Genomic DNA, 26,063 nt, shown 5'->3' with positions numbered 1-26,063 from the left:
AAGCAAGTATAAAAGGGAAAAAGGGAGGACCGAGGTGGGGGTGGGGGCTCCTGTCTGTGGGTGCCTTTCCATTTATGTATCTGCTGAGAAGAATGGATGGAAAGGAGTAGGCAGTGGAGTGTTGGGAGAACGTAGGGACTAAGGGAGCGATCAGGCCACCGGGGAGTCCGTTGGAGGAACCAGATGAAACGTTGAGACGGGGAAGCTGTGTTTGGAGGGCAGGAAGGAACCTGGGGGCGGGAGACGGTTGGAGGGGCAGGATGAACCTGGCGATGAGGGGGTGGGGAGCCGAGGGGAGGAGCCGTAGGCAGTGGGGGCTGAGGGAGGTGTGGGGAGTCCGGTGGAGGGGCTGCCCCGTACCTTAGGGGGCGCAAAGGCAAGTAGCAGCTTGGAACCCAGGGTGGTGGAATTGTGTGGGATTGGAGTTAGGGAGTCCAGTAGGAGGGCTGGATGGAGTAGGAGGTTAAGGGGAATTGAAGTGTGGAGCCTGGAAGCAAATCCTGAAAGCTTAAAGGGAAAGGAAGCTTCAAGGTGGGAAGGAAAATAAGTTGGGAGAGAGGTGCCACACACACTTGGAGCGCACCAAAAACCTGAGGCATTTCTTCTGTTTAAGTCTTAATTTATATCCCTGCTCGGAAGTAGATTTATGTTGTAGTCATTTTTATAACTGAGGTAGTTACGGTTCACGAGATTTTAGCGGATTTGTCAAGATTTTTTAACATATTTCGGTAGTGCCAGAACTATAACTTTGTATTTTACAATCTGGTGCCCCTGGTTTCTAGACTTTTTCTTTAGAAGCAATTAAAGGGAACAGATGGGTTTATCGGGGTGATCTGAGCAACAGTGAACAATGGGAAAGGGTTATGTGTAGATTGTTCTGTTCTTTGGAACATTAACTTTAGTTAAAGTTAGAAACCGTCTAATTCTAACTCAGACATGAAAACCTAGGTAGGCCTTTGCGTAACATATAGGAAAGCACCATGTGAGGTCAGTGCAGAGCTAGAAATAATGTAAATAGTGCCTGATTTAATTTGACTCCAGATGTTCTGGTAGTAGTAGTAGTAGTAACTTTCTCCTTCAGATGAATTCCATGTGATCCTCCTGTATACCTAGAGTTCCGGCTGGTTTCAATTTCTGTGTTTTCATTTTCTCCAGAACAGCTTTCTGGCAGTGAATTGCAGACAGTTGAATTTAAAAGTATTTAATGTGAATAAAATGAAATGCATTTAAATTCTTAAGCGATTTTTTTTCCCCCAAAGGCTTGGAAATACTTTTAAGTGGAACCATTTTTGACCAATAGGTTTAGGTGCCTAGTAGTTTACTTAAGGAAAGAGTTGATTTTGTTGGTTTCTTTTTTTTTTTAATTATTTTATCTAATTTTATTTATCCATTTATTTATTTATTTTAATTTGACCAGAGAGAGACACAGAGAGAGAGAAAGTGAGAAAGCAAGCCATCAACTCCGGGACTTGAACCATGGTTGGCCATCTGGGAGTGTCCAGTGCCTTAACCACCACACCACTTGCTGGTCCCCAATTTTGTTTCTTAATGTAAAGTTTTCTATTTTCTATGTTGAATGTTATTTACACTTCATGTATTTGTAGTGTCAGCTTGAGAGAGGATACTAAGGAAGTTTTTTGTTTTTTGTTTTTTTTTTTTTTTGGTTGCTTGTTTTTAGGGTCCTAAATACGACAGTTATTTCAATTCACATTTTAAAATTTGCTCATCTTTATTTTTTTAAAATGTGCTAAAGAATGTTCCAAATATTTGAATCAAGAATGCACCTATTTCCTGATAACTGCATATGCTCCTGGGTATTGACAGAAGTCTGTAACTATCAGGATGAAATGCATATACAATTTTAGAACTAGATGTACAGACATCTGTTTAATAAGCCTTTTTTTCTAGATGAAACAAATGTATGTAACAGTTCTTTAAATTATGCCTGTTGCTTCAAAGATTACATTCTGTGTATGTGATATTTTGCTCTGGGTCATAAACTCTTTGATGTCATAGACTATAAATATATCTTTCTATTAGATCTTTGAAAAGATAATTTGCCTTATTCATATTTCAGCATAATCTTTACATCTGACTTAAGGGAACAGTTAATACAGTGATAATTTTGTTTTTTAATGTTTTTGCCATAGGGTGCATGCGCTCTCTTGAAACAGAGACAGTGAGAGGGAAAGTAAGAAATCATCCCCTGAGGGGATGGCCACCTGGCAATCCCTTTTCCATTCTCCTCCTGGGATTTTGGGCACCATTTTCAGCTGCCTGGTTTGGGACTTGAACTGCAGTGGGCCATGTGGAATCCAACATCATAACCACTGTGCCACCTGCTGACCCCTACAGTGATAGTCCTTTTCTTTTTTCCTCCCCAAAGAATTATTGATTTATTTAATTTCATTTGTTGTTGTTATTATTGTTTTTTTGAGAGGTTTTCACTATAGGGCACGTGCGCTCGCCAGATAGAGAGAAACAGAGAGACAGAAGGGGGGGGATGGCCACGCTGCAATCCCTTCTCCTCCATTCTCCTCTCAGGATCTTGGGCACGCACGTACACACTCCGGGGGTGAGTTTTAAGCCACCGGGTCTGGGATGCAAACCACGGTCAACTACTTGGGAGTCCAGCAACATAGCCATTATGCTAACTGCTGGTCCCGTTATTATTTTTAATTTGACCAGAGAGGAGACACACAGAGAGAAAGGGAAAGTAAGAAAGCAAGCTGCCAGGTCTAGGACTTGAACGGGGGTCAGCCATGTGGGAGTCCTGTACCCTTAACCACCATACCACCTGTCGGCCTCAATAATCTATTTTAACAGATGGGGAAATTTGCTTCTGAGTTGGCATGGCTAACATACCTGACTTGGTGGTTCTGAAAGTAAAGCTTAAATTGTTTTAGTCAGTCCAGACTTCTATGAATGATACTCCTTGGTTAATATTTTTATGCCTTATTTCCCCTCTTCTTCAGGAAAATTTATTTATTACAGTGAAATGCGGTATACTAACTCTAAATTAGAATGCTGAGGTTTCCTTTTGGTTTCTTATGTATTAGGATAGTGCAGTCCAACAAAACTTTTCAGCGTTCTATGTTTGTGTTGTCAGATATGGTAGCTATTAGCTACATGTGGATGTTGAACACTTTTAGAAATGTACCTAGTGAGATTAAGATGAGAATTTGGAGACCAGCAGTTAGCATAATGGCTATGTCACAGGACTACCGTGTAGTTGACCATGGCTCGAGTCCGGGACCCGGTGGATTAGACTCATGCTGGGTGCATGTGCATATGTGCCCAAGATCCCTAGAGGAGAATGGAGGAAAAGGGATTGTAGCGTGGCCATCCCCCCAGGCAATGATTTCTCACTTTCTGTCTCTTTGTCTCTCTCTGTCTTTCTGACGAGTGCACACACCCTATAGCAGCAAAACCCTTCCCCCCCAAAAAAAGATCAAATTTGTAATTTTATTTATTTATTTAAAGAATTATTTTATTTAACTTTATTTTAATTTGACCAGAGTGGGACAGAGTGAGAGAGAGAAAGTGAGAAAGTAAGCTGCTAGGTCCAGGACTTGAACTGCGGTTGACCATGTGTGAGTCCAGCACCCTTAACCACCATGCCACCTGCCAGCCCTGAGAATTTGAAATTTAATACATTAAAACTAAAACTTAAATAGCTATATGTAGTAGTAGCCATATATTGGGTAGCATAGTATTAGGGCTTATTACATCCACATATTAGGAATTGTAACATCCATTAACCATGGAAACCCCAGGAACCCAAGATGAAGGAACTTCCTTAGTTCAAAATTCTCTGTATGTTTCAAAATTAAATATCTTTCCCCCATTCTTGTCACACACTGTGTCTTCTGTCATATGTCTATCTTCATGTATCATTGCAAAAGAAGAATGATGATAGTACCTTTCTTTTTTTTTTTTAAGATACAAGGTTCCGGACTAGCACATGGCATAGCGTTTAAGGTGTTGGACTCAGCATGGCTGACTGTGTGGTTCGAGTCGTAGACCTGGAGGCTTGAAATCCACAAGGACGCTTTTGTATATGTGCTCAAAATTCCAAGAGGAGAATGGAGGAGAAGGGATGGTGGCCTGGCCACAACCCCCTCCCCTCCTCCCCCGGAGTAATTTCTTACCTTCTCTCTCTGTGTCTGTGGCGAGCGCATGTGATCTATAGCAAAAATCTCTCTCTAAAAAGAGAAGATTCTACCTTTTATGTCAGAAAACAAAACAAAAGGGGCCAGCAGGTAGTGTGGTGGTTAAGGGCAATGGACTTCTACATGGCCAGCTGCAGTTCGAGTCCTGGACCGGCGGCTTGCTTTCTCACTCCCCTCTACTCTGTTCCTCTCTGATCAAATTCAGAAAAAATAAATAAATAAAGTTAAATAAAATAATTCTTTAAATTAAAAAAAAAAAAAGAGCAAAAAGGATGTTAGGAATGTTAGTTTACTTTTTTTAAAATTTGTTTTTATGGGCCAGCAGGTGGCAAAGCAGTTAAGGTGCTGGATCCCATATAGCTGACTCTGCGGCTCAAGTCTTGGATTTGGCATCCTGAAAATCATGCTGGGTGCATGTGCGTATGTGCCCCAAATCCCAAGAGAATAATGGAGGAGAAGGGATTGCAGTGTGGCTATTCCCTCTGGGGGGGGGAGGTCTCACTTTCCCTCTCTCTCTGGAGAGTGCATGTGTCCTATGGGCAAAATCTTTAAAAAAAATTATTTTTATACTTAAATTAAAAAAGCCTTTTTATTTAGGAAAATGTCAAATAGCCAAAGTGACCAGAATAGAATAGTGTTGGGCATGTTTATATAGCTATTTATTGTTTCATCTTTATTTTTTAAAATTTTATTTGATTCTATTCATTGTCACTATTTCATTTTATTGATTGTGACCAGAGAGAAACAAACAGAGAAGGAAAGTGTGAAAGCAAGATGCCAACTCTGGGACTCGTATAATAGTCAGCTATGTGGGAATCCAGTTGCCTTACCCACCACACCACCTGCTGGTCCCTGTTTCATCTTTATTACTAAACATTCCCCACTCTGTTGTTTTTATTATTTTATAAAGACATTTCTTTTAGGTAAAATTTACACATATTGACATGCACCAATCTCAGTTGTAATAGTTTTGTTTTTTTAGTTGCATAGTTTTTTGTTTTCGGAGAGGTTTTTGCTGTAGGGTGTGTATGCTTGCCAGAAAGACAGAGAGAGGCAGAGAGATAGAAAGCGAGAAATCACCCCCCAGGGGTGATAGCCTCTCCACAATCCCTTCTAATCCATTCCCCTCTCGGGATCTTGGGCACACACACAAACGCACCCGGCATGGGTATAAGCCACCCGGTCCGAGACTCGAACTGCTGTCGACTACATGGGAGTTCAGCGACACAGACATTAGGCTAACTGCTGGTCCCAGTTGTATAGTTTTTAATAACAACTTTATTGAGATGTAGTTCACATTCCTTATTTATTTATACATAATTTACACATACCCTTTCTTTTTTTAAAAAAAAATTTTTTAAAAATTTATCATCATTTTCTTTTATTTTCAATTTGATTAGAGAGACACAGAGAGAGAAAGGGAGAGGGAAAGTGAGAAAGCAAGTACCACGTCTGGGACTTGAACCGTGGTTGGCCATGTCTAAGTCCCATGCCTTAACCACCACGCTACCTGCTGGCCCCCCACATATATCCTTTTAAGGTGTGTCTTATAGTGATTTTTAGTATATTCACAGAATTGTGCAACCATCACAATTGTCTAATTTCAGGACATTTTCATTACTCCAAGGTCATCTGTACTCATTAGCATTCATTCCATTTGCTCCTCTCTGCCAGCCATTGGCAGCCTCTAATCTTTTTGTATCTAGATTTGCCTACTCTGGACATTTCATGGAAATGAAATCGTAACAATATATGACCTTTTGTGTCTGGCTTCTTTCACTTAGCACAGTGTTTTCAAGGTATGTTCATGTTGTGTTGTTACTTCATTGCTTTTATTTTTTTAAAGAATTATTTATTTAATTTTATTAATTAGTATCATTATTTTTTAATTTGCTGTAGGTTGTGCATGCTCACCAGAGAGAGAAAGTGAGAAAGCAAGCCAACAGGTCTGGACTCGAACTGTGGTTGGCCATGTGGGAGTCCACCACCTCAACCACCATGCTGCCTGCTGGCCCCCTTCGTTGCTTTTTATGGCCAAATATTTCATTATATGAATATGTCACACTTAGTTTCTTTTCATTAACTGATAGACATTTGGGTTGTTTCTACTTTTTGTCTGTTAGAAGTACTACTGCTATGGGGCTGATAGGTGGTTTGGAGTTTAAGGGACTAGATCCCATATGGCTAGCTGTGCAGTTTGAGTCCCTGATCTGTCTGCTTGAAATTCATGCCATATGCATATGTTTTCAAAATTCTGAGAGGAGAATGGAGAAGAAATTGTGGCATGACTATTCCTGCTCTGGGGGGTGTGATTTCCCACTCTCTCTGTCTCTGTCCTTCCTGTGAACACATGTACCCAATAGCAAAAAATTAAAAAAAAAAAAAAAAAAGTATTACTACTATGAACATTCATGCCCAGTATTATGTGCATGTGTATTTTCATTTCTCCTGGGTACAAATTCAGAAGTGGAATTGCTGGGTTAGGTGATAACTCTTGTGTTTAACATTTTGAGGAACTACCATGTTTTGCACAGACTTCATCATTCTGTAATCCCAACAGCAACCATGATGTTTCCAGTTCCTTCACGTCTTCACTGACACCTGCTATTATTGTTTTTTTTTTTTTTTTTAATTTTTTGCTATAGGATGCTTGTGCTTGCCAAAGACAGAAAGGGAGAGAGTGAGAGAGTGAGTGAGCGCACACCCCTAGGAGTAATGGCCATGCCTCAATCCCTTCTCCAGCTCCTCTTGGGAGTTTTCAAAGCCTCTAAGTCAGGGATTTGAAGTGCATAGTCGGTCATGTGGAATCTGGCACCTTTAACTCCACACCAACTTCTGGCCCATTCTATGTCTTTTTTATTATAACCATCCTAGTAGGTATGAAGTGGTGTGTATTTTATTGTGGTTTTGATTTGTGTTTTCCTGATGGCAACTGATGTTGAGGATATTTCTATGTACTTATTTACCATTTGAAAACATGCTTTGAAGAAATGTCTGTTTAGATCCTTAGGTCATTTTAAAAATTGAGTTACATTTTTATTGATGAAAGATTGTTTTATACATTTGGAAACAAATTCTTATCAATACATGATTTATAAACATCTTTTGATATTTGTGTCTTATTTTTTCTCTTCCTTAATTGTATCCTTTGAAGCACAGGTTTTAAATTTTGACTAAGTTTACTTTATCCCTTTTCTTCCCCTCCCCCTTGCGTTTGTGACATCAGATCCAAGATGATATGATGAAACCATCACAGATTTACTCCTATACTTCTAAGAGTTTTATATTGATAGTTTTGACTCTTAAGCCAAAAAGTAATGATCACATTTTATTGTGATAGTTTTGGCTCTTAAATTTAGGTCTATGATCTATTTTGAGTTAACTTGTGTATAACGTGGAAGGTGGGGTCCAACTTCACAGTCTTTTGCTTGTGGATATCAGTTTTCCAGTATAATTTGTTCAAAAGATTATTCTGTCCTCATTCAATTGGGTTGTTGAAAAAGTCCAGATGCATTTTTGCATAGAAAAACATAGAAAAAAAATCATGACTTTTTTTAAAGAATATTTTACATTTTATTTATTATCATTATTCTTCAATTTTGAACAGAGAGACAGAAAGGGAGAGCGAGAAAGAGAAAGCAAGCCGCCAGGTTTGGGACTTGAACCATGGTCAGCCATGTAGGAGTCCAGCTCCTCAACCACTTTGCCACCTGCCAACCCCCACATCATGACTTTTCTGATAACCCAGTATTTTGGCAATCTTGACAGAAATCAGTTTACCACACATATAAGGGTTTGTATTTGTAGTCTCAGTTTTATCTCATGGATTTATATGTCTCTATATATGGTTGTAATTAGGATTGCTTTAAAGTAAGCTTTTTTTTAATTAAAAATTTTTTTTTTATTTCTTTGAGAGAGTTTTGCTTTAGGATAGGTGTGCTCACCAGAGACAGAGACAGAGACAGACAGAAAGCAAGAAGTCACCCCCCGGGGTGATGGGCATGCCGCATTCCCTTCTCCATTCTCCTCTTGGGATCTTGGACACATGTACATACATTCCTGGGGTGAGTTGTTTTTTTTGGAGAGGTTTTTGCTATAGGATGCGTGCGTTCGCCAGACAGAGACAGAGAGACAAAGCGAGAAATCACCCAGGGTGAATGGCCACGCTGCAATCCCTTCTCCTCCATTCTCCTCTTGGGATCTTGGGCACACACGCACTTGCACCCGGCGTGAGTTTAAGCCCCCAGGGCTGGGACTTGAGCCACAGTCGACTACGTGGGAGTCCAGCAACATAGCCATTACACTAACTGCTGGCCCCCCTGACATGAGTTTTAAGCTGCAGGGTCTGGGACTCAAACCTTGGTCAACTATGTGGGAGTTCAGCGATGTAACTGTTAATGCCATCTGTTGATGCCTTGAAGTAAGTTTTGTTTTAAAGGATTATTTTCATTTAACTTTATTTATTATTATTATTTGTTTTAATTTGACCCAAGAAGACAGAGAGACAGACAGAGAGAGAGAATGTGAGAAAGCAAGCTGCCAGATCTGAGACTTGAACTGTGGTCAGCTATGTGGGGGTCCAGCATCTGTAACCACCACACCACCTTCTGGTCCCCGCTTGAAGTAAGTTTTTAAACCAGGAAATGTGATTACTCAAGTTTAGTTCTTTTACAAGATTGATTGACTGTTCTGGGTTTCTTTTTCTTTTTCTTTTTTTTTAATGTGAATTTAGGATCAGTCAGTCTGTGTAAAAAAGCAGTCTTGATTATGGTATATATTAGGTCTATAGATTGATTTGGGGGAATCCCATTTCACATTGTTAACATCCATGAGCATGGAATATCTTTTTCATACGTCCTAATTCTTTTTATTGATGTCAGTTTCATTGACTAAGTCTTTCATTTCTTTTGTTTGTTTTAAACTTAATTCTAGGTAGTTTTCTGTGTGTGTGTGTGTGTGTGTGTGTGTGTGTGATTGTAGATGGAATTTGTTTTCTTAATTTCATTTTTATATTGTTCATGGATAGAAATGTAACTTTTTTTTGTATACTGATCTTGTATTCTGCAACCTCACTGAATTAATTTATTCTAACAGTTTTTTAGGGGACTACTGAATTAATTTCTTAAGATTTATAGCAGAGTTCTTCCTTACAAAATTGATGTTTGTATTGTCATATGTGTTGGTGGCACCATATTTTTAAAAATCATCTAGAAGTGGCATGATTAATGTACTGGACTCCCACATGGTTGATTGTGATTCAAGTTTTGGACCATCATGGTGACTCGAAAATCATGCTGGGGCTCTTTTCCAATGTACAAGATGACAGGTGAAAAAGCTGCAAAGCAGGATACTAAGGAGAAGAAACATGAAGCCAAGAAGGCTAATGCCAGTAGCAAGGTTAAACAGGGTGACCCCCAAGGCTAAAAAAAGCCCAAGAAGGGGAAGCCCCATTGTAGCTGAACCCAGGTCCTTGTCCAGGGCATCGGCAGATAAATCCCGATCTGCCATGTATTCCAGGAAGGCCGAAGGCCATGTGCAAGAGGAAATACTTGGCCACTATATCCAGGATTGAAAAGAAAAAGATTCTTGCTACTGTCACAAAACCAGCTGGTGGAGACAAGAATGATGGTACCCAAGTGGTTAAACTTCACAAAGTGCTTGGGTATTACCCTATTGAAGATGTGCCTTGATAGCTGTTGAGCCATGGCAGAAAAACCTTCAGTCAGCATGTGAGAAAGCTGTGAGCCATAATCACTCCTGGGACCATTCTGATCATCCTCACCATACGCCACAGAGGCAAGGGAGTGGTTTTCCTGAAGCAGTTGGGCAGTGGCTTGCTACTTGTAACTGGGCCACTAGTCCTCAATTGAGTTCCACTATGTAGAACACACCAGAAATTTGTCATTGCCACCTCCACAAAAATTGATATTAGCAAAGTAAAAATCCCAAAACACCTTACTGAAACTTTCAAGAAAAAGAAGCTGGAGAAGCCCAGATACCAGAAAGGTGAGGTTTTCAACACAGACGAGAAATATGAGATTTCAGGGTAGCACAAAGTTGATCAGAAAGCTGTGGACTCGCAAATTTTACCAAAAATCAAAGCTGTTCCTTAGCCCTAGGGTTACCTGTGATCCGTGTTTGCCCTTACAAATGGAGTTTAGCCTCACAAATTAGTGGTCTAAATTTTATTTTTTTTGGAGAGGTTTTTGCTATAGGGCACGTGCGCTCGCCAGACAGAGACAGAGAGACAGAAAGTGAGAAATCACCCCCCAGGGGGGATGGCCACGCTGCAATCCCTTCTCCTCCATTCTCTCGGGATCTTGGGCACACATGCACACGTGCCCGGCGTGAGTTTAAGCCACCAGATCTGGGATGCGAACCGCGGTCAACTACGTGGGAGTCCAGCGACATAGCCATTATGCTAACTGCTGGTCCCAGTGTTCTAAATTTTTTGCTAAGAACCTAATTAAATAACTGCTCATATATAAGAAGGAAAAAAATCATGCTGGGTGTGTGTACATCTGTGCCCAATAATCCCAAGAAGAGAATGGAGGAGAAGGCATTGCAGGTAGCCAGAAACTCCCCAGGGGATGATTCCTTCCTTCCTATAATTATTTAACTTGGGAACCAGCAGTTAGCGTAATGGCTATGTCGCTGGATTCCCATGTAGTCGACTGTGGTTCACGTCCCGGACCCAGTGGCTTAGAACTCACACCGGGCGCGTGTGCGTGCGTGCCCAAGATCCCGAGAGGAGAATGGAGGAGAAGGGATTGCAGCGTGACCATCCCCCTTGGGGGATGATTTCTCGCTTTCTGTCTCTATGTCTCTCTCTGTCTGTCTGGCAAGTGCACGCGCCCTATGGTGAAAACCTCTCAAAAAAAAAAAAAGAATTATTTAACTTTATTAATTAGTGTTAATTTGACCAGAGAGGGACAGAGAGCGAGAGAGAGGGAAAGTGAGAAAGCAGTCCACCAGGGCAGTCACTCTTGTGGGAGTCCAGCACCCTTAACCACCATGCCACCTGCCAGTCCCCATGGGGTGATTTTTTACTTCCCCTGTCACTGTCTCTCTCTGGCAAGTGCATACACCATATGGCAAAACCCTACAAACAAACAAAAGAATTAGATAGTATGGGGCTGGATGGTGGTACAGTAAAACAACATTCTGTGAGATAGTCTTACCTGGAAAGATTCTTTTCAAGTCTGGAGACATCTTGAGTATTCTGGGCATGTGCTTTCTCATGATCCAGGGCTGCCTGAAGGCCGGTGTTGAGTCAAGGCCCTGTTGGGGAGGTTTCGCTTTCACTCCTGGAAGAAATAATAAACTTAAAAAGGAATTAAGATAATTGCATAAAAGTTGATGCTGGGTCTTATAGTTAAGTAAAACAAGTTTACTTTTCTCACTTTGGGAAGCAAGCTAAACATGGCTGATTTATCCTCTCCCCCAACAATTTGATGGTGTTGGTGAGGAATAAAAGATGCTTCAGGAGACCAGCAGATGGCGTAATGGCTACATCGCCGGACTCCCATGTAGTCAACTGTGGTTTGAGTCCCAGACGCGGTGGCTTAAACTCATGCTGGGCATGTGTGTGTGTGTGCCCAAGATCTGAGAGGAGAAGGAATTGAGGTGTGGCCATTCTCCCTGGGGGTGATTTTTCACTTTTTTTCCCTCTCTCTGTCCTGGCGAGTGCATGCGCCCTATAGCAAAAACCTCTCCAAAAAAAGATGCTTCGGGGGTAAGCAAGTGGCATGGTGGTTAAGGTGCTGGTTCCCTCATGGCTGACTCTACTGTTCAAATCCTGGACCTGGCAGCTTGAAAAACATAGGCGTGTGTGCTTGTGTGCCCGGAATCCCAAGAGGAGAATGAAGGAGAAGGGGTTGTGGCATGGCCATCTCCCAGGGTTGTATTTCTCACTTTTTTCTCTCCAGCAAAAAAGAAAAGATGCTTTTTTATTATATATATATAAAAAAGAGATGCTGTAATAGTTTCTCCCCAGTGGACACTGACACTCCTCTGTGTTTGATGCTGGTACTCTTAGATATGTTTGTGTACATTGTGGTAAGTAGTAGTACTTTGTGGCGTGGTGAGACTCATGGTGCCTTGTCTGTCTCTGTCAAGAAATAAGTTAAAAAAAAAAAAAACACCAGTTTTAAGACAAATCTACTTTTCTTAGAGTTAATATGTGAAAATGATGTGTCCTGTAGTTAATGACTTCTTTAGCCATTTGGGTCCATTGTAGTAGCACTTTAGGCAAAGGAGTGAATGATTAATAGGTTTTTCTTTCTGTAAATTGAAAGTACATTAAATAAGCAATGAAGCTTGTGGCAGGAAGAGCAGTTAGGAGTGAAAGATAATAGTGCATGTATTCACTGATAATGACCTGAAATACGATAGTAGTTGTGGGTGATATCTGGGATGTAGGTTTTAAGGAAGAATCAGCAAGATTTGGAGATTTGGGGAAGAGGAAACAGTCAAGGATAATAGATTTCTAGCTTAAGAGATGATCAGTCATCATGTTAACAGAGATAGGGAATACTGGAAGAAGGGAAGATGTTTGAAAAAAGTCATGTCAGTTTTGTTAAAGATGCTAGGAGAATCCAGATAGAGCTTAGTGGGCAATTGGAAATAAGGGTCTGAAGCTTTCAGTGGGGCTGGAGATAGGAGATTCAGAAATTGTAAACAGACACAGGGCTGGCAGGTGGCAGGGTGGTTAAGATGCTGGACTGCACATGGTTGACCACAGTTCAAGTCCTGGACCTGGTGGCTTGCTTTCTCACTTTGTCTCTCTGTGTGTCTCTCTCTGGTCAAATTAAAATAATGATAATAAAAGTAAAGTTGAATAGATAATTCTGTAAAAAAAAAAACAGACAAAAATTAGGTGAAGCAGTAGGAGAACATGACTACTTAGGACAAGCAAAACATGTAGAACAAGAGGAAGCAACACTAACATTTAAAGGGGCAGAGGAGGAAAACTTGGTACAGGAAACAAATGGTCAGAGATGTGGGAGAACAGTCACATACTGCAGGTGGCAGGCATCTCAGAAACCACAGGAAGAAAATGTCAAGAAATAGATTTTACAAATATGGGGTTCAATGAGAACTGAAATTAGAGCATTGTCTGGTATTTGGTTATATGGAGGTCTTTGATATAGTTGTTAACAGTGATCAGGTCAGAATTTATTTTGTAATTAACACAGTAAGTGGAAAGTACTCTGTGTTTACTGGTTATAAGAATGAGAAATATAGAAAAGTAGCTTGTATGGACCTTTGTTGCTTTGCTTTTAATTCAGTTTTTAAGATAATTTTAAAATTATTTAACTTTCTTTATCATTATAATTTTTAATTTGACCAGAAAGAGACAGAGAGAGAGAGAAGAGGGAAAGTGAGAAAGCAAACTACCAGATTTAAAATTCAAATCGTGGTTGGCCATGTGGGAGTTCAGCTCCTTTAACCACCATGCCACCTGCCAACCCCTTTAATTTGATTTTGGTTATGACAGATTTGCACCAAGGGGAGTTGAAGGAGACTTATAAAATAAAGGAAGGGAGATTATTGACATGAGATTCTTTGAGGATGTGAGATTCTTTTTTTAAATTATTTAATTTTTATTCATTTATTTTAATTCAACCAGAGAGAGACACAGACAAAATGAAAGGGAAAGTGAGAAAGCAAGCCACCAGGTCTGGACTAGAACCATGATCAACCATGTGGGAGCTTCAAGCGCCTTAACTACCACGCCACCTGCTGGCCCCAAGGATATAAGATTATTGATGTGAGATCTAACACTGAAGAGAAGAAGTTTGCACTTAGAGAAATGGATTAGGTTGGTGGTTTTATGGAAGGTTTTAGGGCAAAAGGGTGGGAGAAAGTTGAGGAATTTTATATTTGTTATTTTTTTATAACAATCACCTTACTTTGTGAATGAAGAAGTTGAATGTCCCAACAGATATTTCACCAGGCTTCTCTCTTTGAAGGCGTGCATATGTGTGTATAGCAGAAATAACTATAATATTTTTAAAACATTCTTTTCTTTGTGTGTTACTTTACATATATGTCTAGTTACAGTACCTTAACTTTCTGTTAAATATATGTTGTTTTTCTCCTGGCTTCAAGTTCCCTGATGCTAAGAGATGAGTACAGGGTCATCTTGAGCTTTCAGCTCATTTAGTATCTTGCATACCTTTACCACTTTTGTATTCCTAGGAAAATAGAAATTTTTTTTACAATTATTTATTTTATTTTATTTATCATCATTATTATTTTTTTTAAATTTGTTACAGGGCACATGTGCTCACCAGAGAAAGAGAGAAAGAGCGAGACAGAGAGAGAAAGTGAGAAAGCAAGTTGCCAGGTTTAGGACTTGAATATTAGTCGGCCATGTGGGAGTATAGCGCCCCAACCACCGTGATACCTGATGGTCCCCAGGGGAGGTTTTTTTTTTTTCTTTTTTTGAAAAAGAAGTACAGCTTTATTTAGATGCTTTAAACATATAACAACAAAATAAAGGACTAGCAAGTGGCACGGTGGTTAAGGCACTGGACTTGCACATGGCTGACTGCAGACCTGGTGGCTTGCTTTCTCATTTTCCCTCTTTCATCTCTCTCTGGTCAAATAAAATAATAATAACAACAATGATAATAATAAATAAAATGATATAACTTTAAAAAAGCCAGTTTTCAGTGAGAAGAGAGCATTGTTTTTTCCTCATCCTCATGTTAAAGCTTCTTGTGATATGTATTATGAACTCCTTTTGACTCTTGATCTGAGGATTTTTTTTTTTTTAATGCACATTCATAAGAGAGAAAGAGAAAAAGAATCACACAATAGGTGGTCATTGCCACAGACCATTTCTCCATACTGCTTGTATTAGGGGCATGCACGCACATGTGCCTAGTATGTTACTCAAGCTGCCGAGGCTGGGTTACAAAGCAGTTGATCACCCATGTGAGATCTGACTCCCTTAACCACAAGGTCATGGGGTCAGCCCAGTCTGAAATTTTTTTAATATTGGTTTATGAATTCTCCATCATTAGATACACTTGAAGACAGTTTATGCATCCCTGGTTAAAAGCACTTAACCTGGTACTGAAAATACTGCCGTACTTTTAGAACATTCTCATCAGGGCCAGTGGGCAGTGTGAAGGTTAAGGCGCTGAATCTCACATAACTGTCATCGTTTGAATCCCAGATCTGGCAGCTTGAAAATCAAGGCAGGCACGCGTGCGTGTGTACCCAAAATCACGAGAGGAGAATGGAGGATAAGGGCTGACAGCATAGCCATTCCCCCAGGGGGTGATTTCTCTTTGTCTCTCTCTGTCTTTCTAGCAAGCACACACACCTTATAGCAAAAATCTCTTAAAAAAAATAATAATAGCCTTTGGGCCATTTCCATGATCTGGTAATTAAGGCAGCTAAATCCCATATGGTACATTACACACAGTTTGAATCTATTCTGGTCTTTGAAAAGAATTCTGGGTGTGACCATGGAGAGTGCTCTCTCACTTTCCCTCTTTCTCTTTTCTAAATAATAATTTATTTTAATTTTATTCATTGTCATTATTTTATTTTTTTGAAGTTGAACAGAGAGAGAGAGAAAGAAGGAAAATGAGAAAGCAGGCTGCCAGGTCCGGGACTCAAACCATGGTAAGCCATGTGGGAGTCCAGACGCCTTACCCACCACACTACCTGCTTGCCCCTTTCTGTCTCTTCTGTCTCTCTGTCTCTCTCTGGCTAGTGAATATGCCCTATAACAAAAACAAAATAAAACATTCTTATCATCATATAGTTTTGGATCCTAACACCATTACCTCTTTTTTAAAAGAATTATTTAATTTTATTTATTATTATTGTTATTATTGTTTATAATTTGTTATAGGGCATGTGCATTCAGAGAGAGAGAGAGAGAGAGAGAGAGAATGGGAAAACAAGCTGCCAGGTCCAGGACTTGGACTGCAGTCAGCCATGTGGGAGTCCAGTGTCTCAACCACCACACCACTTGCTGGCCCCAACCTCTTAATCATTAGTTATCATGAACATATATCTGTTGGCTGCCCATCTTGAAGAAAGTACTATTATATATTGATACTGTATGTTACAGTGATTTTTTTTTTTTTAATTTGCTGTTGGGTGCATGCACTCACAATAGAGAAAGAGAGAGAGGAGGCAGGGAGAGATAGGGAATGAGCAAGTGAGCCTCCCTGGAGGGATGGCCATTCTCTTCAGTCCCTTCTCCCATTTTCCTCCAGGGATTGAAATTTTGGGCATCCCCACACATACTCCTGGTGTGTCTTTCAAGCCACTAGGCCCAAGATTTGAATTGTGCATTAGCCATGTGGGATCCAACTGCCTTAAACACCACACCACTGGCTGGCCCTGGAATTCTTTTTATTTGTTTAGCAGATACACCCTGAGGATCTTTTATGTGGGATATAGTTTTATTTTTTGCTAAAACTGTTTAACCTTGGTTTTTGTCATGAGGAAACGATCAGATCCAGAATATGAATCATGCTACCAGCTAGCTGACTACAAAAATGTCAAGTATTAGAAGAAAAGAAAAATAAAAAACAGGATAAATTTGAGATTAAAGAAGATCAAAGAGACATGACAGTCAGATTCAATGAGCAGACCTTGAATGGTCTGGGTTTTGAATAAAGCTGTAAAAGAACAATATGATTTCAGGAGAGTTTGAATGTGCACTGTGTATTAGTTGATAATATTGAATCAATGTTAAATTTAAGGTCTTGAGGCTCTATAGGAGAAAGTTCTTTTTTTTTTTTTAAGAATTATTTTTTATTTAACTTTGGTTATTATTATATTTACAGAGAGAGAGGGAAAGTGAGAAATCAAGCCTCCAGGTCTGGGACTTGAACCAGGGTTGGCTGTGTGGGAATCTAGCACCCTTAATTACCATGCCACCTGCCAGCCCCAAAAGTTCATTGTTTTACAGGGATACATACTGATATTTAAGTTGGAAATACGATGTCTGCAACTTTCAAAAGGATCAGGAAAAAAGGGTGTATATAGAGAGAGGATGTGAACAGAACAAATGTGAAATATTAATTGGTAAATCTAAGCAAAGGGTACTCTGATATGAATAATTCCTTTGATCTGTATTTGGCAGTTTTCAAAATAAAAGAATTGAGGAAAAAATACAGTAGTTACCGGTTATAACAAGTGTTTTTAAGAAAACGGCTATTTGATGCACAGAATTGTAAAAGTCTACCTTTGATAGAGTTTTTTAGAGGGATCACCTATGCAAAAAATGGAGGGCCAGACCAGGGAGTACTGTTTTGATAGTCAAGTATGGTATGTATGAATGCTGTGGATAGGAAAGATGGTAGTTTTTGAAGAATTGATAGGAGGCCCATATGGTTAGATCATGAGATGGAAAAACATTTCTATGGCAGGAGAAAAGATGTGATACTTGATTTGCAGTATTTTCAGACTAACAAGTACTTTTTTTTTTTCTTAAGGTTTTTGCCATAGGCTCCATGTACTTACCAGAGAGAGACACAGAGAATGAAAGTAAGAAATTATCTCCTGAGGGATGGCCACACTGCAGTCCTTTCTCCTCCATTCTCCTCTCAGGATTTAGGGCATGCACACACACGTTTCTGGTGTAATTTTCAAGCTCCAGGGACTGGGACTCGAACCATGAAGTTGGCCATGTGGGGTCCAGCCGCCTCAAACACCATACCACCAACTGGCCTATGACCTGTGTTTTAAAATATCTTTCTAGTGGTAGGTGGCATGATGGTTGGGGGGCTGGACTCCCACACAGTTGACCATAGTTCGAGCCCCAAACCTGTTGGCTTGCTTCCTCACTTTCTCATTTTCCCTTTTCTCTTTCTTTGGTAAAATTAAAACATAAATTATACTAACAAATAAGTTAAAATAAATATTTAAAAAATCATTACTGTAATCTTCAGATTACAGTTTATTTAGATTAAATTAAGCTGGCTCTATCAGGTGGTGCTAACATGCTGCTAAAGTGATGTTGAATTGATATGGAAGATTGTGGGTTCAGTTCCCCCAGTTGACCTGTAAACATCTGGCGCACATGCCATTTATCCTGGCTTGCTGAGAAGTGGGGGTGGATTGAGGTGAGGGACCTGGTTGAAGATGCTTGTCTTTCTATCATGAAAGAAATAACTTTTGGGGAAAATACATAAATAAATAAACCATCCACGGTCTCACAACTAATAGTTCAGATAGTTTTCTAATTAGCCAGAGGAATAAATAGGGGAATGGGTTGGGAAGAATTAATCCAGGTCTTCTCTGAGCCCATACTAATTTAAAATTATGCTTCCAATTACCAACTTCTTGACGGAAAACAATAAATTAAGAAGTAATGGCTTGAACCCTTAGTCTCCACATGGTTTTAAGGGAGGAACCTTCTTTGTCCTGGCAGTCTCTCTCAGGATGGATATCATTAGCAGTGCATATGCTTCAGCAACACATACTAAAATTGGAATGATACAGAGAAGGTTAGCATGGCCTCTATGCAAGAATATCACCACCAGTGGTTCAGTGATAGTGACCTTTTCACCCCTGCTTAACTTTACTATAATGAAATGCACACCATTTAAAACTTACCATCTTTTTTTGAAGTATTAATTTAATTTATTATTTTTATTAATTTGCTACAGGGTGTGTATGCTCACCAGTGAGAGAGAGAGAGAAAGCGAGCTGCCATGTCTGGGTCTCAAACCTCTGTCGGCCATGTGACAGTTCAGTGCCTTAACCAGCACGTCACCTGATGGCCCCATAATTTACTGTCTTAACCATTTCTTTTTTCTTTCTTTCTTTAGCTTTTTGCCAAAGGGGTGTATGTATTTGCCAGAGAGAGGGAAAGTGAGAAATTACCTCCTAGGAGGATGGCCATGCCACAATCCACTCTCCTCGCAGGACTTTGGGCATGTATGCACAGGTGCCTGGTGCAGTTTTCAACCACCAGGTCCAGGACTCCAAGTGTAGTTGTCCATGTGGGAATTCAGCACCTTAACCACCATGCTACCTGTTGGCCCAATATTAACAATTTCTAAGTGTACAGTTGAGTGATATTAAATATATTCAGAATGTTTTGTAACCGTTACCACTGTTCATCTCCATAATGCTTTTTATTTTATAAAACTGAAGCTCTTTGTGTCTTGACAATTATTCTCTATTCCCACTTCTCTAGTTCCTAGCAACTATTATTCTTTTCTTTTTTTCCCCTGCCTGTGTGCTTGCCAGAGAGATAGATTAAGAGAGGAAAAGTGAGAAATCACACTCAGGCGAGATGGCCAAACGATCCCTTCTCCATTTTCCTTTTGGGATTTTGGGCACATACGCACATGTACCTGGAATGTTTCTCAAGCTGCCAGGTCTGGTACTTGTACTGTGGAGTCAGCCATGTGGGATCTAGCCACTTTATCCATCACACCACCTGGCTGACCAACATGGTTTTTTAAGCTACCAGGGCCTAGATTTGAACTATGGTCAGTCATGTGGGATCTGACTCTCACTGCACAGAGCTTAACTGGTATGCCATAGGGCTGACTCACCACCATTCTGCCTTCTGTCTCTGATTTTTTTACTACTCTGAGAGAGACACATACATGTGAAAACACACACAGTATCCTCCAGTGGTACCTGATATACCACAATCCTTCCAGTTCTCCATTATGTCAGGATCTGGGCACACATGTACATTCCTAGTGTACTTTTCAAGCTATCGGGGCTGGGACCTGAACCTCAGTTGGGAAGGTGGGATCTGACTTCCTCTGCACTGTGTTTAGCTAAATTATCAGGGAGGACTAAGTTTTGAGTACTTGTAGGTACTTCTTAAGTGAAAGTATACATTGCAGTTTTTTTTTTTTTTTTTTTGACCAGCTTACTTCCCTTAGCATCATATCCTCAAAGTTCATCCATGTTGTAGCATATGTCAGAATTTTCTTTTTCTTTTTTCTTTTTTTTAGAGAGATTTTTACTATAGGGCACAGAGAGAGAGAAAGTGACAAATCACCCCCTGGGGGGATTGGCCATGCTGCAGTCCCTTCTGCATTCTCCTCTCTGGATTTTGGGCATGCACACACATGCCCAGCATGAGTTTTAAGCCACTAGGTAGGGGACTTAAACCATGTTTAACTACATGGGAGTCCAGTGATGTAACCATTATGCCATCTGCTGGTCCCAGAATTTTCTTTCTTTTTAAGACTGAATATTATATGTATATACTTCATCTTGCTATTCCATCCATTCATCTGACAGTGGACACTTGGGCTGCTTCTATGTTTTCTCTGTTGCAAATCTGCTATGGACATGGGTGTACAAATAATTCTTCCAGACACTGCTTCTCATACAAACAGAAAAAATCAAGAGCTGCATAGTTTTCTTCTATGGGAGGAGATAACATGGGGAGTTTTTACTGTATGTATTTTTATCATTCATTTTACCATCACCATGTTTATCTTGTTAATCAGAAAGGAAATAATAGATTCTAACATTGGAAAAAATAATTCGGCTTCTGGGACCAGCAGTTAGCGTAATGACTGTATCGCTGGACTCCCATGTAGTTTAACTACATGGGAGTCCAGTGATGTAACCATTATGCCATCTGCTGGTCCCAGAATTTTCTTTCTTTTTAAGACTGAATATTATATGTATATACTTCATCTTGCTATTCCATCCATTCATCTGACAGTGGACACTTGGGCTGCTTCTATGTTTTCTCTGTTGCAAATCTGCTATGGACATGGGTGTACAAATAATTCTTCCAGACACTGCTTCTCATACAAACAGAAAAAATCAAGAGCTGCATAGTTTTCTTCTATGGGAGGAGATAACATGGGGAGTTTTTACTGTATGTATTTTTATCATTCATTTTACCATCACCATGTTTATCTTGTTAATCAGAAAGGAAATAATAGATTCTAACATTGGAAAAAATAATTCGGCTTCTGGGACCAGCAGTTAGCGTAATGACTGTATCGCTGGACTCCCATGTAGTTGACTGCAGTTCGAGTCCCTGACCCGGTGGCTTAAACTCACGTGTGCATGCGTACACAAGATCCCGAGAGAATGGAGAAGGGATTGCAGCATTGCCATCCGCCCCGGGAGGGGGGTGATTTCTCACTTTCTGTCTCTCTCTCTGTCTCTGTCTTTCTGGCGAGCGCATGTGCCCTATAGCAAAAACCTCTCGAAAAAAAATATAATAATTCGGCTTCTAATAAAAGTCATATTCTATAAAGGACAGAAGTAGACAATGATAATGGGGAAAATCTACATGAGGGGAAAAGCCTTAGGGAGAAAACGTACAAAGGTGTTATCCTGGTTGTTTTAATGTGATAATACCTACAGATGGCTTACCTTTTCTTACTTTGTTTTCTGTAAGATTTCTTTGGGCAGAGAAATTTTGAAAGATACTTCTTTTACAAATGATCTGTTAATGCAGTGTTATATATGATTTATTTATGTGGATAAAAGATTCGTATTTATTTTCCTTACATGTGAAGTAAAGTATAGTGTTTACTTAGAGCAAAGCTGAGATTACTTATGCTTGTAGTCATTGTAAGAAAAAAATATATCTCCTTAAATACAGGCTTTTTTGGAGAGAGAGCTTTGTTATAGGGCATCCATGCTCACCAGAGACACAGAATCAGAAACAGTAAGAAACTCTAGGGGGGATGGCCACACTGCAGTCCCTCTTCTACATTCTTTCAGGATTTTGGGCATGTGTATACATGCCCTGGTGTGAGTTTCAAGCCCCCTGGGTCTGGAACTTGAACTGTGGTTGTCTAGCACCTCAATCACTATGCATCTACTGGCCCCTCTTTTTTTTTTTTTAAATTAATTTATTTGTTTCTTCCATAAGAGAAAGAGACAGACAGCATCCCCAATTGGGTGTTAATGCTATAGTCCACTGATAGCCCTGGATTATGGGCACACGCAAGCTTGATGTACTCAGGAAACTATCTGAATACGAACCCAGAGCTTTCCTGTGTGGGTCAGCCTCACAGAGTTATGACTTAGCATTGTACCACTCTTTGGCCCCCTTATATACAGGTTTTCTTTTTTTTTGGAGAGGTTTTTCACTATAGGGCACGTGCGCTCGCCAGACAGAGAGAGACAGAGAGACAGAAAGCGAGAAATCACCCCCCAGGGGGGATGGTCACGCTGCAGTCCCTTCTCTTCCATTCTCCTCTCGGGATCTTGGGCACGCACGCACATGTGCCCGGCATGAGTTTTAAGCCACCGGGTCCGGGACGTGAACCGCGGTCGACTACGTGGGAGTCCAGCGACATAGTCATTACGCTAACTGCTGGTTCCCAATACAGGTTTTCTTGATGTGAACTTGGGTTCATAAATTTCACATAGCCGTTCTACATTGAAGATAGAACTGTGAATAAGAATAAGATGTGGCATAGTGATTAAGGCAGCTGGATTCCGTGGCTGATTGCATGGTTCAAGTCTGGACCTGGTGGCTTGAGAAACATGCCAGGTGCTTTTGCATGCATGACCAAAGTCCTGAAGGAGAATATAAAAGAGAAGGGATTATGATGTGACCAGCCTTCGCGGGGGCTTGCTTCTCCCTCCACCCAACGAGTGCATACACCCTCTAGCACAATGTTTAGAAAAAGAATAAAGTATTCTCTGTATTTGGTGGAGGTGGTTGTTGGTGGGGTAGACCGCAGTGGGTTGAAGATGAAATAGGGAAAACTATAAATGGATAATTTCTCCTTCAGGTCTAGCTGTGAAGGGAAGGAAAGAAATAGGAAGTGATGGAAAGGGAGCCCAGGTCCCTGCCAAGGTCTTTGCATGTTTTCAAGCATAGTTGAATGCTAATGGGATGGTTCCAGTAGAGAGAAGATTTATTGAATGCCATCTTGGTTTGTAATCTATAACTTTCATGTCTTGCAGTTTGACTTCCCTTATTAAAAAGGATCTATAAACTCCTCATCTACAAAAATATCTTCATAGCAGTATTCTGAGTGTTAACTTACCTCTGTATAACTAGCCCCTGGCACAGTGAGTGAGTCATAATAGGAGCTCAAAAAAACGGTCCATGGGGGCCAGCAGATGGCATAGCGGTTGTGCTCCTAGGCTGACTGTGATTTGAGTCCCAGACCTGGTGGCTTTAGAATCATGATGGGTGCAAGTGTTTGTGTGCCCAAGATCCTAGGAGGAGAATGGAGGAGAGGAGAAGGGCAATTGCTCACTTTACTTCTTATTGGTACCCCCTCTCTCACACCACCTGTGAACTCACACACCCCAAGGCCAAAACCTCTTTTTTTAAAAAAAAAAAGACTCATGAATGAATATGCATACTGCCTAATGTAGGTTTAGGCACAGAATCTTAAGAACCTCCTACACATTGAGCTCTGAGGAGGAAGGGGAAAGTGAGGTAGTGGGAGCAGGCATAAGGAATTAATGGTACTTTCTATAGTAGGCTGCTGAGAAGCTCACCAGAAATATTAGTAGAAGCAGGGCAGAAACCCTAGTGGTTGGATTTTGTTTTTCTTGCTAGAGGGCATTTGAGTTCAAAAGAGGGACAGAAAAAGGAAGAGGAGAAAGCACTCTGCACTGGGGCATAGTCATGCCACAATTCCTTCTCTTCCATTTCTCTATTTTTTTTTTTTTTAGAATTAGTTTATTTAACTTTTATTTATTTATTTTTAATTTGACCAGAGAGGAACAGGGGGGTGGGGAGAGAGAGAGAGAGAGAGAGAGAGAGAGAGCTGCCAGGTCTGGGACACGAATTGCAGTCAGCCATGTGGGAGTCTAGCTCCCTTAACCATCATGCCACCACCACACCACCTGCTGGCCCACCATTTCTTTATTTTAATGGGATTTGTGATGCATACACATATTCATGCTGGAGTGTTCTTTTTTTTTCTTTTAATTATTTATTTAATTTATTCTTCTTCTTCAGTTTGACCAGAGAGAGACAGAGAGAAGGAGAGTGATAATGAGAAAGCAAGCTACTAGGTTCGGGACTTGACCTGTGGTTAGCCATGTGGGAATCCAATGCCCCAACCACTATGTCACCTGCTGGCCCTGTGTCCCTCCCCCCGCCCCCTTTTTTTTAAAGTTTGCTATAGAGCACATATGCTTGCCAGAAAAAGACAGGGAAGGAGAGAGCATGAGAGAGAAAGTAAAAAAGCACTTGCTACAAACCCTTCTATACTTTTCTCTTGAATCTTTGGGCACATACGCATATGCTTCTGGCTTGTTTATCAAGCCACTAGTCTGGGATTTGAACTGTGTAGTTTGGCCATGTAGAATCTAGTTCCCTTGACTGCTAGGCAGTGAGGCCAGGCTGATCACGTGTGTGTGTGTGTGTGTGTGTGTGTGTGTGTGTGTGTTTTAAATTTTTGCTGTAGGACTTGTACCTTGACCAGAGAGAGAGTGAGAGAGAGAGGAAAGTGAGAAAGTAGCCCCCAGGGGGATGGCCATGTTCCAGTTTATTCTCTTCCATTTTCCTCTTCGGATTTTGGCATGCATGACATGTGCCTGGTGTGTTTTTCAAGCGCCCCTGGGTCTGGTACTTGAAATGCACAGTTGACCATGTGGGATTCAGACACTATAACTACCATGCCACTGACTGGCCTAGTTGACAGCATTTACTTTCAGCACTTTGATTATTTCATCCCAGTGCCTTTTTTTTGGTGGGGGGGGAAGGTTTTCTCCATAGGGCACGTGTGCTCACCAGACAGACAGAGAGAGACATAGAGACAGAAAGCGAGAAATCACCCCCCAGGGGGTATGGTCACGCCGGGATGGTCACACCGCAATCCCTTCTCCTCCATTCTCCTCTCGGGATCTTGGGCACGCACGCACACGCGCTCAGCATGAATTTTAAGCCACCGGGTCCAGGACGCGAACCACGGTCGACTACGTGGGAGTCCAGCGACATAGCCATTACGCTAACTGCTGGTTCCCCCCAGTGCCTTTTGACATTTGTTGTTTCCAGGTAGAATCAAATGTTAATCTTACTGGTTTCCTTGTAAGTGATCATTTATTTTTCTCTTGTTGCTTTTAAGATTTTTTTCTTTTTATGATAGTATATATGCTACAATGTGACTGTGTTTAGATCTTTGCAATTATTCTAATTAGTGTTTGTTGAGTTTGGATGTATAGATTCATGTTCTTCAGGAAATTTGGTATGGTATCTTTTTTATTTCTTAAGAGAGATTTTTGCTATAGGGTGCATGCATTCACTGCAGAAACAGAGATGGAGAGACAGAAAGTGAGAAATCACTCCCCTAGATGATGGCCACTCCGCAATCCCTTCTCCTCCCTCCACTGTTCTCTTGGGATTTGGGGCACACATGAACACATGCCCGACGTGAATTTCAAGCTGCCAGGTTTAGGACTCAAACCACTGTAGGTTATGTGGGAGTCCGGTGATGTAACCATTATGCCATCTCCTGATCCCCAGTTGTTTTTTTTCTTTTTTTCCCGAGGTATCCTTTTTTTTTTTTTTTTGAGAGGTATTTGCTATAGGGTGCGTACGCTCACCAGAAAGACAGAGACAGAGAGACAGAAAGCGAGAAATCACTCCCCAGAGGAGATGGCCACCTCGCAGTCCCTTCTCCTCCATTCTCCTCTTGGGATCTTGGGCACGCACGCATGCACACATGCCCGGCGTGAGTTTAAGCCACTGGGTCCAGGACTCGTACTGCGGTCGACTACATGGGAGTCCAGCAACATAGCCATTATGCTAACTGCTGGTCCCTCGAGGTATCTTTTTTTTTTAATGTATTACTTTATTTAACTTTATTTATTTATTTAATTTTAATTTGACCAGAGAGGGACAGAATGTGAGCGAAAGAGAGAGAGAGTGAGGGAGGGAAAGTGAGAAAGCAAGCCGCCAGGTCTGGGACTCAAACCACAGTCCAGGAGTGGCCT

At 40.8% G+C, this 26,063-nt stretch overlaps 1 protein-coding gene and 1 non-coding gene across 5 annotated transcripts in view; both read left to right on the top strand.

Moving 5' to 3' along the window:
* Nucleotides 1-26,063, top strand: part of MTF2 (metal response element binding transcription factor 2) — an 87,860-nt gene that overhangs the window by 4,068 nt on the left and 57,729 nt on the right. The window lies entirely within an intron of this gene.
* LOC114007319 (U6 spliceosomal RNA) lies at nucleotides 18,615-18,717 on the top strand. The gene has a single exon (XR_003548937.1). It is a non-coding gene; the product is annotated as a U6 spliceosomal RNA (small nuclear RNA).

This window comes from Tupaia chinensis, unplaced genomic scaffold, assembly GCF_000334495.1.
Source record: "Tupaia chinensis unplaced genomic scaffold, TupChi_1.0 Scaffold000023_1, whole genome shotgun sequence".
NCBI classification, from domain to species: domain Eukaryota; kingdom Metazoa; phylum Chordata; class Mammalia; order Scandentia; family Tupaiidae; genus Tupaia; species Tupaia belangeri.
Note: the sequence above shows the minus strand (reverse complement) of the source record. Positions and strands in the feature narration are given on the sequence as shown.